Genomic DNA, 14,563 nt, shown 5'->3' with positions numbered 1-14,563 from the left:
ATTTTTAGGAATAAGAAACATATTTATTGTTACAGAGAAAAAGTTGGGCATGTAGATTTTATTATATTATTTATATTTTTACTCTATGGTGTTTATTGACCACCATTAAACACACAGCAGGATTTTTTTTTCCCAAATAATATTGCAACCAGATAGTTCTAATATTATTAGCAGCTTGTTTGTGCAGGAAGAGAAGGTTCATAAATCCAATATATTATTCTGCACTGGATTTTTTTTCCAATACTTTAAATTGAGGTTTTTATAGCTATATCTAAATTCTAGTAATATCTGTTCTGGACACTTCACTTGCTTCTGTGTAGCACTTCTATGAGCCAGAACTGGAACTTAAACAGAAAGTGAGGATTTCCTTCCTGTGGCCACTGACTTGCCACAGAACCATTGGGTCCATCACACAGTTGATCTTTCAACTGTACTTGATCAGCTGACACTTGGCCATGACCTCCTAGCTGCTACTGTGAGACAGTCCAGGTAGGACGACTTAGTGTATGTTTTGTTATGTTGTTTATTTTTTTTCTGATAAAATGGGAACAGGGCTCACCCTTATTCACCTCTCAATATCTGACAAATCACATTTATGCTACTGATTTACCTTTTAAAGAGTAATCCTTTAGTTCTTGGAAGCTGATTTGTTTCACCCATGTGAAATGGCAGTAATGCAAAAATCTGCCTTATGCTCCTTTTAAGTACGAGTTTATATGACAGTAGGCACAGCACTTCTCTACTCACTGTCTTACCGACTATATCAAAGAATATGCTGCATAAAGCTTTTAATACTTCATTCTTAATTTGGAGGAAATGATGAAGTAAATGAGTGCCAGGCTCTAGTTACTGTCTAAGTTGAGGGCCTCTCTGCTTACCTGGAAAGTTTCCTTTTCTTCCTTTTTCCCCCAAATGTTGTTGCAACTTGTGATGCTGAGGACCCTACAAGAGAGACTGTATCTCGTATATACAGGCATAATAGTGTCAGTTAACTGTACTTGAATTTTTCTCTTGCATTTTAACAAAAGCAAGGCATATCTCATGTTTAATCTTTCCCTCTGATTTCTTCTTGTTAGTTCTGGATTTCTTTGTTTTGTTCTGTACATGTATGCACCCTCTTCTGATTAGAGTGCTGCTGAATGCAACGCAAATCTATTAACTTAGTTCAGTGATGTGCAAATGCCTTTGCTGTTATTCTGCTGGACCCAAACTATCTGCAAGTACAACCATTTGGTGTGTTAGCTGTGTACTTTCTAGTGCTCTGGGCTTTTAGAGAAATTGATTGGATTGGCTCTGATGCCAGGCCAGCATTGACTTTTTTGGAGACTGGATCTTTGCTGGAACTATCAAGACCACTAAAAACCTTTGTACTTATGAATACTTGGAAATTTGAAAGAAGAATTAGAAGACCAGAGATACCTACCAATTAAGAGGTAAAATCTAATCTGAAAGTTCCAATGCTAATTTGAGTTAGATGGTTTTAAAATATTGCCTTTTTTAAAACAGGTGATTATTTTTCCTTAAACTTCTAAAACCAGTTTAGTTGCTAAGTTCTATTCTGGTCAAAAGTGGATGAGGTATTTAATCATAACTGCTATTTCAGTACTGGCAGTAGTTCAGGTGTTGGCATATGCTCTGCTGTCCTGTCCCTGCTTGAACTGTGACCCTACCAGGCATTGCATCTCAACATAGACTGCGTCAAACTTTGTGCATTCCTGTGAGTTGCTGGTCTCGCTATTCTAAATATAAAAGCTAAGCTGGTGCTTGTAACTCTCCTGTGTTCTTTTTAAGTATGTGAAAGTTTTTTCAAATATATCCGTTTGGTGGTATTTTTACTCTTCTTTTTTTTTTCTTTCCTGTGATGATATGTTTGCATACATTTTTGATGAGTAACGTCTTCCTAGAATGCAAAACATGAAAAGATTAATATCTATATTAAATAATTGGCTGATCAACTTAGTTTTTGTAATTCTCATCATGTTTTTTTTTATTGACATGTGTTAACTATTACGTATTTTTTTTAAAAGTACAAAAAAGATTTTGGAGATGGTGATTTTTAACCTTCTTATCTGTGTGGAATGAGCAACCTATTCCATTGTTATTGACACTGTTCCTGACACTGACTTCAGGAGAGACTATGCAGCTGAATACACTTAGGCCTAATACAGGGTATTGTCAGTACATCCTTAATGCTTTGACACTTTCCCAAATTTGTCATCTGGAAATCATGAGACAAATGAAAATGGTTTATTACTACCTTGTTATAATTGCTTCTTCATCCTTGCTTCTTGCTTTTCAGCTTCAACATCATCTGGTTGATGATCTGTACATGCATCTTTTGAGTTGTACTTGCTTCTTCCTCATCCATATGCAATGTATTTCCTACTTATTTTATTGAAATGTCTGTTTGGAAGAAAGGAGGTGATTGCTTTTATGAGGAGGGGTAAGATAGTAGAGTCCAATTACATGGACTTGTAGCTTGTGTGTTTTCAAGTAGTTAAGCAATAACTTCATGGCAGTAAACCAGTTGACTCAAGGGGAATAATGCTGTAAAGATGATTATCATAAAAACATGGACTTTAATAAAGAACTTTGAAGATAAGAAACAATGAAACCAGTATCATCTCTTGTCCTTTGATTTTTATCTTTACTTTTCAATGCGAAGTCTAAAGTGATAAATTTTATGTTTACAGTGAATTTTTGAGCAACTTGAACTTATATATAGGGAATATATATTTCCCTATATATAAGGGCTTGATTTCTTCTAGACTAAGGGGACAGAAAGTACTGTATGTGTACTCAGAAGAGTATCCTCTTGTCCATTGTGTGCGTCTGTGTGTGTAGACATGGGATGTATGATGGTTGAACTGCAGTGATGTCAGTAGATGTGAACACAAGGTGAACCATATTTGTCTATAGTCTGCTGTAATGTTTTAGAAGTACAAAATGTTGGAGAAGCAGGAGATTCAAGATGATGGAAATCTTATGACTCTAAGGAGTTAGAACTTAAGCAAAAAACTGAAGCCTGTTAGGTTTCTAAAGTTGCTATCTGTTCAACATATGAAGCTGGAGAAAAATAAAACAAGCAATGATGGTTTTATAAGCTCTAGTCTCATTATAAATAAATAAATAATAAAAAAAGGAGAAGCATGATGCTGGGAAAAAGCAGGTATTGTGAAATAACGAAGACAGTCATGTTGGAATAATTTCTTTGTGTGAGTCTAGAACAATAACTCTAGATAATACTGATGCAAAGCCCATTAAGATCATTACATGTGCATCACAGACGAATTTCAACTATAAATAAATATTAGTTCCCTATCTTCAAGAAGATTCGGTCTGAAGTTAAACCTATGTTGTCTGAGATTAAATTTCTGCCATCATAATAGGTACCAAATCCTATGTGTTTTGCTGAAGTACAGAATCGAGAAAAAAACCCATTGACCCCTAAAAAAGAAAATGTACTTTTGTTATTATGGGAAATGACTGAATGTCAGTGAGCTGTTATATCCATATTGCTGGAAATGCAAATGATATAGAGTGATTGTATGATTGTCTTTCTCACAAACTCTATGTGGGCTTTGGAAATGGACTTTTTTTAGGGCTAGTTTCTTCTCTTGTATTACTCACACCACAGGGGCACGGGTTTCTAGAAACTGGGTTTTGCTATGTTGATGTGATATGGTATTGCAGACTGAAATGTGTGTTCTGAAGATGCTTGTATTATTTTACAACTCTGCATTTCTCAAGTCCCTGGTTACTCTTAGAAGAACTGGAATTTCTGTTTGTTTTGACTGGCAAGTAGTAGTATTAACAGGCTGATGCCGTTATGGGTACTTAATGAGGAATATATTAGTGGTTGATAACGCTGCAGTTAGCGCTCTGCATTTTATAAGTATTAAGTAAATATTCAGTGTTTAGTGTTAAATGTTAAGGAAAAATAGTGAAGCCTTGTTTTTTAAAAAACGGTTCACTGTGGGGAGAAAATTTCTGAGGGTACTCTTGGTTGCATGGTGATAATAAATGCTAAGCAACCTTTACTTCCTTTTGCTCCCACTATCAGTTCGTTTTGGCATTTTTTTAAAAAAATGCCTACATGTAAGTAATTGAGAGTACAATGTATTTACCTTGAGTTAGTAATGGAATGCTCTTAGTATTAGAAATAAATGGATGCTGACCTAGTTTCATGAAATCAAATACTGTAGGTATGTAGCTATTTGTGGTGAGAAATTTTTAAAAATGGAAATAGAAATGAATTTAGTTTTCTTATTATATGCATCTCAGCAAGGTTGTGTTTTCTGTAATTGTATAAATTGTTAGGCATTACTCATTTTTGGCTGTGTGCCTCATAAAAACATGCCTGTTCCTGTTTTTCATAAGGCAAGCCAAGATGGGCAGTTTAGCAGGCAATCTCTAAGCTGACAGAATGCCAGCTTTATAAAGAAAAACGCTTCTGATGCATAAGTGATGAGCAGAACACTTTTTTTTATTGAAGCTGGGTAAGTTCAATGCATAGGAAATGCAAGTTAGAGATAACTGAGTAATACCTTCTTCGTAACCTTTAAAGCAGCCATCACACTGAAAACTCCGCTGTGTTACTGTACAGAGAAACTGTCCTGATGTGGCATTTGTTTTCATCTGCTGTACACTTACAGTAGCAAGCCATCTGTTACTTTTCATGCTAGATAGTTACACTGTCTTAGAAGATACACAGGGAATTTTTGCAGCTCTATCTTAGCTTAAAAGCTCAAACATGGTAAGTCATGAAGTTCCTGTCTAAAAAAGAAAAATTACATTGAAACTGGAAATGTTGTGAGCTGTATTCTCATACACACTCTTCTAATAAATATGTAACTTTATTTTTTAATTGCTTAATGACAGAAACAAGCACTTATTAAAATAAGTTAAATTGATTTATTTTATTTTAATTTTTTTTTTTTAAGCTCTCAATGTTAGGTTTTGTGTAGATATGTTTTGAATATTTAACACATATACAGTAAGTGGCTAGACATTGTTTTATACAGGAAAAAAAGCACTATAGGAACAGTTATAAGAGGGATTCTAGTGAAGATGAGTGGCGAGCCAGGAAGACTTTTACATTGCTTACTTAGTTCTTAAGAAGAGAGATCCAGTTCCTCTCTTTCTGCTTTAGCAAAAAAAGTGTGGTATTGTACAGAGCTATCAAACCATATTTTTATATAAAAAATTATTTCCTGAATAGAGTCTTATAAATCATAAAGCCTTGTAATATTGTTTTGTTTCTCTGCTTTAAGATACAGAGAGGAGTTGTGTTGTGTGGCCTTCCTGGCATGTCCTTTTGGATGTGCCTGGCTTTGCTTGGGTGTTAAAACTGGACACCTGAGCATCCAGAGCAGCTGCCATTTGTCCAGTCTCCCCTGGTGCCATTCCTTTCACAGCAGACAGGTTTCATCCTCTCTGTACTCCTCAGCTTCTGTTGAGGGTGATCTTCTGTGACCCATCCAGACACATAATTTATTAGTTTATTGAACTACAATAGTTAATTGTTTATGGTTTACAGGAGGTCATCCTATCTGAGAGGTATTGCTTATTTGTGAATTATAACTGGTCATTTCTAATTGTACATGGCTACTGTACTAATCACTGTGTCTCCAGTTCCATAGGATGACTGGCTATTTTCCTAATATAAATCAACTACATTAAATAGAATATTTCACCAAGCTTATTGAAATCAATGAAAGGACTGAAATACTTAGCACTGAATACAGAGTTGATTTTCTTTGTGATGCTTTTGTGATGTTTTAGAATGCTTTTCATTGAGATATGGGTGAAGAAGTTTCTCTTTAATGGGTACTTAATTAATATGAAACCACTTCATTGATGTTGGGATTTTCTTTAATCATTGTGGTATAATAAAAATTGCATAAATAGGAAATAATAAGACTTGTTTCTTGCTTAAAGGGATTTTTGACTTATATTGAAAAAGGAATTATGGTCTTTATATGAAGAATTTATCTCTTGTTGATGCTTTTCTTTTTTAAGGATTTGGACTAACTTACTAGGAATTTTAATGTAAGAAGATAGGCTCTGGCAAGTGTGTAAAACCATGTTACTTCATTTTATTCTAATAATTTTATTTTTGTGTTTTCTTGCCATGTGCAAATTAATTTTTATTTAGTTGATACAACTTTTCATCCACAATCCAGCAATGTATTTATGGTGTTTTGCTTTTATGAAAAGTGAACCTTTTTATCTGTGTCTCTTTGAAGATAATATCTTTTAACACAATGGATTGCATTTCTTTTCCAGTATTTTCTGGGTTTCACACTTGTGATTGTAACTGAGGTCAGTCATTTTGCTGTGGTTTCCCTTCTGATCTATATCCCTTATGCTGGGTCACTTAAATGTATTGGACTGCTCACCTTGCAGTCAACTTCTTTGAAATATATCCATGGAAACTATTTTCTGCATAGGTATGCTCATTATTGTATGCAGATTTTAATGAAGGATATTTTATTACTGAATATTTTTTTTGAAATTATCGTATGACTGTCACGTTTTTACCCTCAAGTAGAGGACAAAAGGGAGATGTTTAATAATGAAGAGTTGTAATGAGAACTGTTCTATTAACTATTGAGGAAACCTGAAACAAAGCAAAATGTTTACACCTTAAAACAAAACAATGGATGATGAATTGAAGGGAGTATCCAGAAACAGTGAAACAAGTCTGTCTTGTGTTGTAAACAACTGTGCTCTTACAATTTTTTTTTTTTTTAAGGCGTCAGCAAATTAGAGTAGGGAGGGATAGGAGGACAGTGAAGGGATTTGCAAATGCTGACGTGCAGCTTCTCTGAAGAGAGAGGGAGAGGAAGGCCTGATGATAAATTGGCAGCAGTGGCTGGTTTAAAAGGCAGGTTACAGGTAAAATTGGCATTAGGTTTCAGAAGAAGAGAAAGTGGGCCTGGGACCTTGAAAGATTTTTTTTTTCTATTTTTTTTTTTTTTTTTCCAAGCACTGATGAAAATTTGAGAAAGGGGATGGAAATGGTGTCTTAGAGCAAATGACGTGGTAGGAAAATGCTTGTTTTACAGTCACGTATTTGAATCTATAAGAACAGGACACAACTGCTTTCACAGTTAGTGGGGGATGTCGCAATAATTGCATATACTTCGTGTTTCACCTCTCAAGTATATTTGGCACTGATGGATATGAAGGACCAGGCTTTGCAAAATGTGTTTACATTAGATAAAATGTCTTCAGCTTCAGCTGCTTTGTGTATTTCGACATGAGGGAATTGCCTCCATGTCATGTTGCTCACCCTGGTGTCTATCCCTGGCCTTAATGTGCAAAAACCTCCAGCACATTAAAATATCGATTGACTTTGACTCCCCTGTTTGTGAAAAGCACGTTGCATATTTTTCTCACCTGTTGAGGAAAGGGAGTGGAGGTGGAAGGGGAAATGGTGGCTTAGAAAAGTGGCTGCTGAGATAAGAAGTTGCTTCCAGCTTCATTCTGAAAGAAGAACATCGTTACCCCTTAAAAAACCCCCAAAAGTTACAAAATATTTTGAAAATATAAAGAATACTAGTGCTTTTAGACAATTGTGCCTTCAGCAATTACATTCCTCTGGGTCCCATGAGATAAAATGCTAATTGTTTTACAAAGCATGTTTAAGTAAACTTTTTAATGTTTTCCGTGTGGATTCAACTGTGGGTTTTTGTGATTTATCAGTATTCACCTTTATGCACCTCTTCCTATTGCTTTTAAAAACCTTTCATATTGTTGTATGAAAAAAAGAAAGGAGTGAAAGCAAGAAATTCTGTTCATATAATCTGCATGAAGATAATTGTAAACCTCTTTACACCAGTGGTTTTTTTAGAATAAAAAATGATTGAGCTTGTGTGCCTTTGTTATAACAGCTGGGTCAGTTTGAACTTGTTTCTGGCTTCGGATTCTCTTCTTCCCTCTAACCCTTTTGTGCCTCAGACCTCACTCAACCCATGGGAAGTCTGGCACAGAGGAGAAGAAGGAGGAGTGTTTGGACATGTGTTCTGAGCATTTCTAGATACCCAACTGTCCCTAATTGTCCTTCATATGCTTAGGAGGAGACAAGCTTCAGTACTTTTTGCTAAATGTTTTCCCTATTTTTTTTTCTTTTTTCAGTTTTAGTTTTCAGTAAGGAGTAAGTTTTGTTTGCTTCGAGTACCCTTCTGCTGGTGAAATGGTGGACTATTGATGACTGTGACCAGTGTTTAGAAAAAGTTTTAAACTAATAAGCAATTGCTATTTCCAACCATTTTGCTGGAGAGTTTAGCTTTTTCAAAATCCAGTTTGAAAAGCTTGTGTTCCTGTCAGGAAAAGAGCAGCCTCTTTTACAGCTTCTAAATAATATACCAAGAGTTGCAACTGCTTTAAAATGAAGGTTCCTGAAGTACAACAAGGTTTATTCTAAATAGCATCTGAATGTAAGCAACGCATTTTAGGCACATCAGAGGTGAAGAGTCAGTCCCATCATCGTGTATCTAGCAGCAGAGAGAGCTGCAACTAGTGATCAGGTGTTCTGTATAAGAGAGTGCAAAAGAGTCACTGCTGATATTTTTCCTTGTGTTCAGAAGAGCATTTTTGCACTGTATTTACAGTCTGAGGACTACTAACTGGGAAAATTATGTAGATCAAACACAGAGTACACAGTGGTCCTTGTCATTAGGCCATTGCTTTTTCATGGGTTTGGTGGCACAAATGCTTTTGTAATCAGATCTCAATAAATTGTGATTTGTGACTGGTACACTGTGAATGGATTACTTTAAACATCTTGATGGTGACGTGATTAATCCTATGAGCTGATTACTGTTACTTTATCATTTCTGTGGGCTTAATTTTGTTTTTTTTGAGGAGGTATTTTTTGTGCTTTGCACAGAGATTGTGGCCCTTTTTGCAACATTTTCTTCTTGCAATTTACAGAAATTGTTATCTGTTCTGATTAAAACCTTCAACATTGTCCCTTTTTTTTAGTTATTGTTGTTTCTGTTGTCCTTCCATCTTATCTTCAGTTTCCAGATTGTTCTGAGTCATGGCTGCTGCTTTCATATTTTTCCACTCTTCTCTGAAGATGTGCTGTTTGTTAATGGCAATATTAATTGTAGGATCCATAGTATTCAGTTCTGCACAAGGAAGGGACTACAGTTTACCCAGTCCAGGAACAGAAGGTAACTGTCCTGTGGGGTGACTTTTTTCCTTGACTCGAAATGCATCTGAGAGTCTGAACTTCAGTATCCTGGTAGCATCCTAGGCAAGGATGAAGCAGTGTCTCTGGAGACACCTTCTATGGTAGAAGCCGAAATAATGATACAGTGTGTTCATGTCTGGATTTTAGAAAAGTAAGGTTCTCTAAAATCTTAGTGTGGGACTTTTGCTGTTGTTTTTTATTTGAATGTATACTGTAACCTTTTATTTTTTAATTGAATCATGATTCTTGGTATAAATTCTCAGCTAATTATATGTGACACTAGGGAAGAAAGACTTAAGACAATTTTTTAGTGACTGATTTTTTTCCCCACTGTTTTATGATAAAATATTTTAAGACTTGTAGTGGTTTGGGTCATTATCATAATTCTATTATAGCTCTCTATTTTATATACATACATATGTGTATGTGTGTTAGAATACTTGAATTTTAAGGGTGATGGGAGATGATGTTGGAAATAGTTCCTACAGATTTCTTTCTCTATTTCAGTGCACATTACCTATCCAAGCACACATCATAAAGTACAATTAAATGGTTGTCTCTTGTGTTTCACATTGATGTGATGATGGCTTTACTTCAACTTTCTTTTGCTTACCTGCTCCTTAGTATTAAAATTGATGGTCCAGGAAATGCAAAAACTGCAACAAAAAGGGATGCTGACATACATAGAAATAATTGTAAATAGTGTCTCCTTTTTGTAGTTGAAAGTGACCAGGTTTTCTTAGGACTTTAGTGAGAGTTTAGGAAAAGTAAATGGTTTAGTAAGAGTAAATGCTGGATGGGCTTAAGGGATGGTTTTCGCTGAGTTGCAAATTTCTGTTGTATTTTAAATACATTCCTCATTTTGGTTCAGTTTAAAAATCTATGACATAGAAGTGGTTCTTCGAGCTGTTTTGCAGAACTAAGTTATGGCATTTCTTTTCATGGAAAGCCAAGAGGGAACTCAAAACTTATCATCTGCAGGATGAGGTACTAATGTTTGAAATTTGTTTTTGCATGCCTGTTGGAGAAAACTCTTTGCCTTCCAAAATGTGGCAGATGATATATTTAAAAGGAATTTCAGAAGAGTTACCATGCTATTTGAAGTCTAATTTGACTAACCTTGCTATTCAGAAAAATGTTTGAGAATTCCAGGAAACAACTTACCTATGTTTTTGTTGTTCTTTGAAAGGAGAAATTAAGAGGATGATCCAAGATAAGTAATGAAGAATTACATTGTAAAATTAGATCATTAAAAGAGTGCAATAAAATTCTAAAAAACCTTCAAGTGTAGGCCATGAGTCAAGTTTTTACTATAGTAATTCTGTTTGGGAGGTGGTTTATTGGGAGCAATGATGCATTCGACTTCAGAGATACTGATTTCCTACTTTTACCATATGTCTGAAGTTCAAATAGAACAATACCTACAATGAATTTCAAAAAAGAATCAAGAGTGAAATGTATCTTTGAGTGTAAGTATTAGTTCTTCTGTGGAAGGGGAAGAACACCCAGTATTTCAGTAAACATAAAAAATTTTACATGGCGATCAGTTTTCTTGATGATCAAGTAGAATTATTGTGTTGCAAACAAGAATTTACCCACATCTTTATGTAAGTCTGTCTTGTCTGAGACCCATTTTGGGGATCAGAGAAGCAACCGAAATGATGTAACTTGTCTGAACCGAGCAACTTGTCAAAATCCATCCAGAGCTGTTCTTACATGACACATAGTTCTCCCTTGCTAATAGTCTCATATCCAACTTGTTTCAGAGGACCTTATTGCATTTTGTAATATATTAATAGAACCATTTTGTGATACAGATGATTTAAAAATAGGACTGTCTGGGATGAAAGGCAAAGCAAATGAATGCTCTTCTCCTGTAGGATGAAATTATCGGAAATGTTGGATTCATTAAAAATCCACTTCTGTTACTACCTCACCCAGTATTTTAGGGGTGAGCTTCATCTGATACACACTACCAAGTTTCTTGCTTTCTTATTGTCAGTATTTCTTATGAGGTGGAGTACTGGCTTCCTCATTAGTCCTTTGGGAGTAATTGTAGGTATTCAAAGGCTGAAACTGGAGTTGAATGAATTCCAGTCTTGTTTGTTTGGTGTTTTGTGGAGACCAGCGGGAATGCTAATAGTGACCTGAATGAAATTTTTACCACAGTTGCTGCTCTCCAACTTTCCCTGTTCCTTTGCCATCAAGGGGACATCTCTGGCACTCTTAAACAATCTTTTTTCTCTGAGGAGGTGGATCACACATCGTAAGTAGAATGTCTGTAAAAAAAAAAAAATTGAAAGAAAATAAAACCTACTCCCCTTGGTTATGCTGTTGCAAGTGAAGGTGATGTTTCTTCTGAGGCAATTTTTGTGGAGTACTTCCTAAGAGAGGGGTTGCAGACTTGTGTTATTTTTCTGATTTTTTCCATCTTTTCCTTTCTTTGAATTGCTGATACACAGGGGCAAGTAAAAGAGCACTGGAAAAGCTATGACATAATCTGTTTGATGGAAAACAAAGGGTAAGGCAGAATGGGAGAAAATGCCCAAAGAAATAAACTGTGTTCTGATGCAGTATATAGCATACACAGTTAGCAGTACTAGGTGAACATCTAACTTAGGGTTTTATACAGGTTTCCCTACAAGATTTCCATTATGCACTTTGCGGAGTCAGAACTGAGGTGCTCTTGAGTAGCACTAACTGCTTTTATTGACTTTGTACCCCATTGTACAGATGAGATGCCTTGAAAATGAGCTTGTTAATTTTGTCATATTTTTTGTCAAAAGACTTCGACATTTCTAAAGATGTCACTCAATAGAATATAGAGAAAATATTGTGATAACTGTAACTTTCTATTTTAGCTTCCCCTTATTAATTTCAGCTTTTTTGAGAAAACTGATTTTAATTTACAAACTGGAAGCAAAGCTCTGAACCTGAAAAAAACAATAGGTTTCTTAAATCCCAGTACTATATAGTCTGTTAGAAATTGTGGTAAATTCTACTCTATTTAAAAAAAAAACCAGAAAACAAAAAACAAGGAAACCATAGTGCACATGGCCTACCCACCCTTTATAGTTGTCTGTAATGACTCTTCTGATTTACAGATGTTTCAAGACATGCAAAAATGGGGCATGAATTGGTCTGTTGTCAGGAAACAGCAAATAACACTGTCTCTTGTTGCAGTTTTAAGCACGTAAGAATGTGTAAACAAGAACAAGATTCTTGATGCTGAGTTTATTAACCTCCCACTTAATGACTGCCCTTATTCCTTCCATTTCAGTATTAGTTTTGATTTCCTTTAGTCATTGAATCTGGATTTTCTGCCTCTCAAGTGGGATCTACTTTTGCATTTACAGGCTATGCAGTGCTTTCCCACTAATGCTCTATAGGAAAATGAGGTGTTTTCTTGACTACCCATTATAAAAGCAGATGATCCTTATATTCTGTAAAAAAGGAAGGTAGCCTGTATACCTGAAGTTGGTGTATCAAGAAGTGTTTATTTCTGTCTTTCATTGTTAGTATTTTTCTAAACTGCCATTCAGTGGATAGGAGGACAAGGAATTACTGAGTCAGAGGAGGATAGGTCCTGCTTCGTGTTTTGTGTCAATAAGCTCCATTCTAACATCTCTGAGATATATCACCAGCCTGCCATAAGAAGATGTGCAAAATAAAGTAAAAGTAGGATGCTCATCTTTATTTTCCCTGCCCTTTGGTCTTTGCCTCCAGAACTACCCAGGTCTCCATCTCAAATCATATTAACTGCCTAATTGTCTATTTGCTCTCCCTGCTCTGAGGCTTTAGTGATGAACTATAAGACCCATAGCTCTTCTGGGGAACAACATGTTCCAACAAGGAAATAGAGAAACCTTTCCTATTTTTTTCCTAGTGATTCCTAGTAGTAGCACACAAAACTATAAAGGATCTCTTTCTGGAAGTTGGTAGAGAAAATCTTCTTCCAAATGTTGCTGCATCTGAAAAAAAGAGGATTTTTCGGGAATGAGGAGGGACTGCAACATAGGTTAAAGTTTTATCAAGAGGAACGTTTTTATGTATTTGGGGCCTAATTTTGGGTAACTTGGGAGGTTTATTTGATCTCTCAAAGACCAAGTTCTCCAAATGCAACACAGTTAAGATTGTGACTCAGATCTTTGTTTTGTCACTAGAGGAACCATCTGAAGGTAACTCTTTGCATAGAAATGTGTGGATACAAACAAAAGTAAAGACATACTTTCATTTTTGTAATCCTTTGACTTTATTTTGATTGGCAGTGGAGGCTAACAGTAGTAGATAAACTGGTTTTAGTTTCTTTTCTACCACTGAGAAAGGAGAGGGAGGATAAGGATTTTTATAGCTAATCATATTTCTGGATGAGAGAATAAGAATGCTTCCTTGGGAGAAGGTTGTAAGGAAACTATGAAATGTAACCCTGCAGCTTGTTGTCTAAATTACAAAAAACTACAACCTCCAAATACCTGACAGACCCTCTAAAAGTAAGCTGTGTATAGTATATGCCTCATCCTTGTTAAAGCAGTGGCTTCACCATGAACTCTTCTTATTGAGAAAATCAAAGTATGAAAAACAATGGAAAAATAAGGAAACCTGAAATGTTCTTAAAATGCAGCTGCATCTCTTCTGGAGCTACTGCTAGTATTTATATGCACATTTAGTACACACACAGTGTAAGTAAACAGAAATTTGAAGTGGTCTGGGGGTTTAAATGTACTTTCATGTTTCCTGTTGTTTACACATTTTTGTTCAGTTTCATCTCGTCTGTGATAATGATCTTAAAATACTACAATTTTTTATCAAAATGTAATATATTTTTAACACTATTACTTTAATGTTATACTATTTAAATCCCATTTTAACATTGTTTTTATATGGGATAATTTAGTATACCCTTCTGTGTGGTCTAATTTTCATTTGCAATCTCTGTGTATCAGTACTGCCTTCAGCACAATGCAATGAGAGAGCCAAATTAATTTGTTTTGAAAAAATTCAGACCTTGGGGTAAACAGTGAGAGAATAAGTTGTGTGGTGGATAAAAGCATTAAATGCAGCATGGGCACCAGACAGATGTATTTAGTTTGAGGTAGAGTTTAAACCTTTTCTTAGACAAAGTGTGATTATCTCACAGATTTATCTGCGGTGCAGTTTCTCTTTGTTGCATTGTTTCAAGTTCTCTTACCTTTGAAGGATGATGAGAACACTGGAATATGGCAACTTTTCCAGCAGTATTGTTTGTATTTCTGAAGGGAATACCAGTCTTTACATCAGGATTTCCATATCAAGTAAGGTGTGTCTTTGCTCTTTCTTCTCCTTTTTTTGTACCATTTATTTCCTGCAGTTGTTTTAGGA

General features: G+C 35.4%; 1 protein-coding gene across 4 annotated transcripts in view; it reads left to right on the top strand.

The window, feature by feature from the left end:
• SEMA5A (semaphorin 5A) overlaps positions 1-14,563 on the top strand; it is a 329,773-nt gene that overhangs the window by 57,600 nt on the left and 257,610 nt on the right. Inside the window, exon 1 of one of the 4 annotated variants that reach the window (XM_027643931.1) lies at positions 7,010-7,047. The exons of the other annotated variants lie outside the window; for them this stretch is intronic. The gene's annotated coding sequence lies outside the window, so the exon portion shown is untranslated. Of the gene's footprint in view, positions 1-7,009; positions 7,048-14,563 lie in introns of those variants that run through there. 4 annotated transcript variants of the gene reach the window in all.

Source organism: Corapipo altera, unplaced genomic scaffold (genome assembly GCF_003945725.1).
Source record: "Corapipo altera isolate COAL_440 unplaced genomic scaffold, ASM394572v1 24b, whole genome shotgun sequence".
In the NCBI taxonomy this organism is placed as follows: Eukaryota; Metazoa; Chordata; class Aves; order Passeriformes; family Pipridae; genus Corapipo; species Corapipo altera.
The sequence above is the reverse complement of the archived record's forward strand: the minus strand, read 5'-3'. Positions and strand labels throughout refer to the sequence as shown.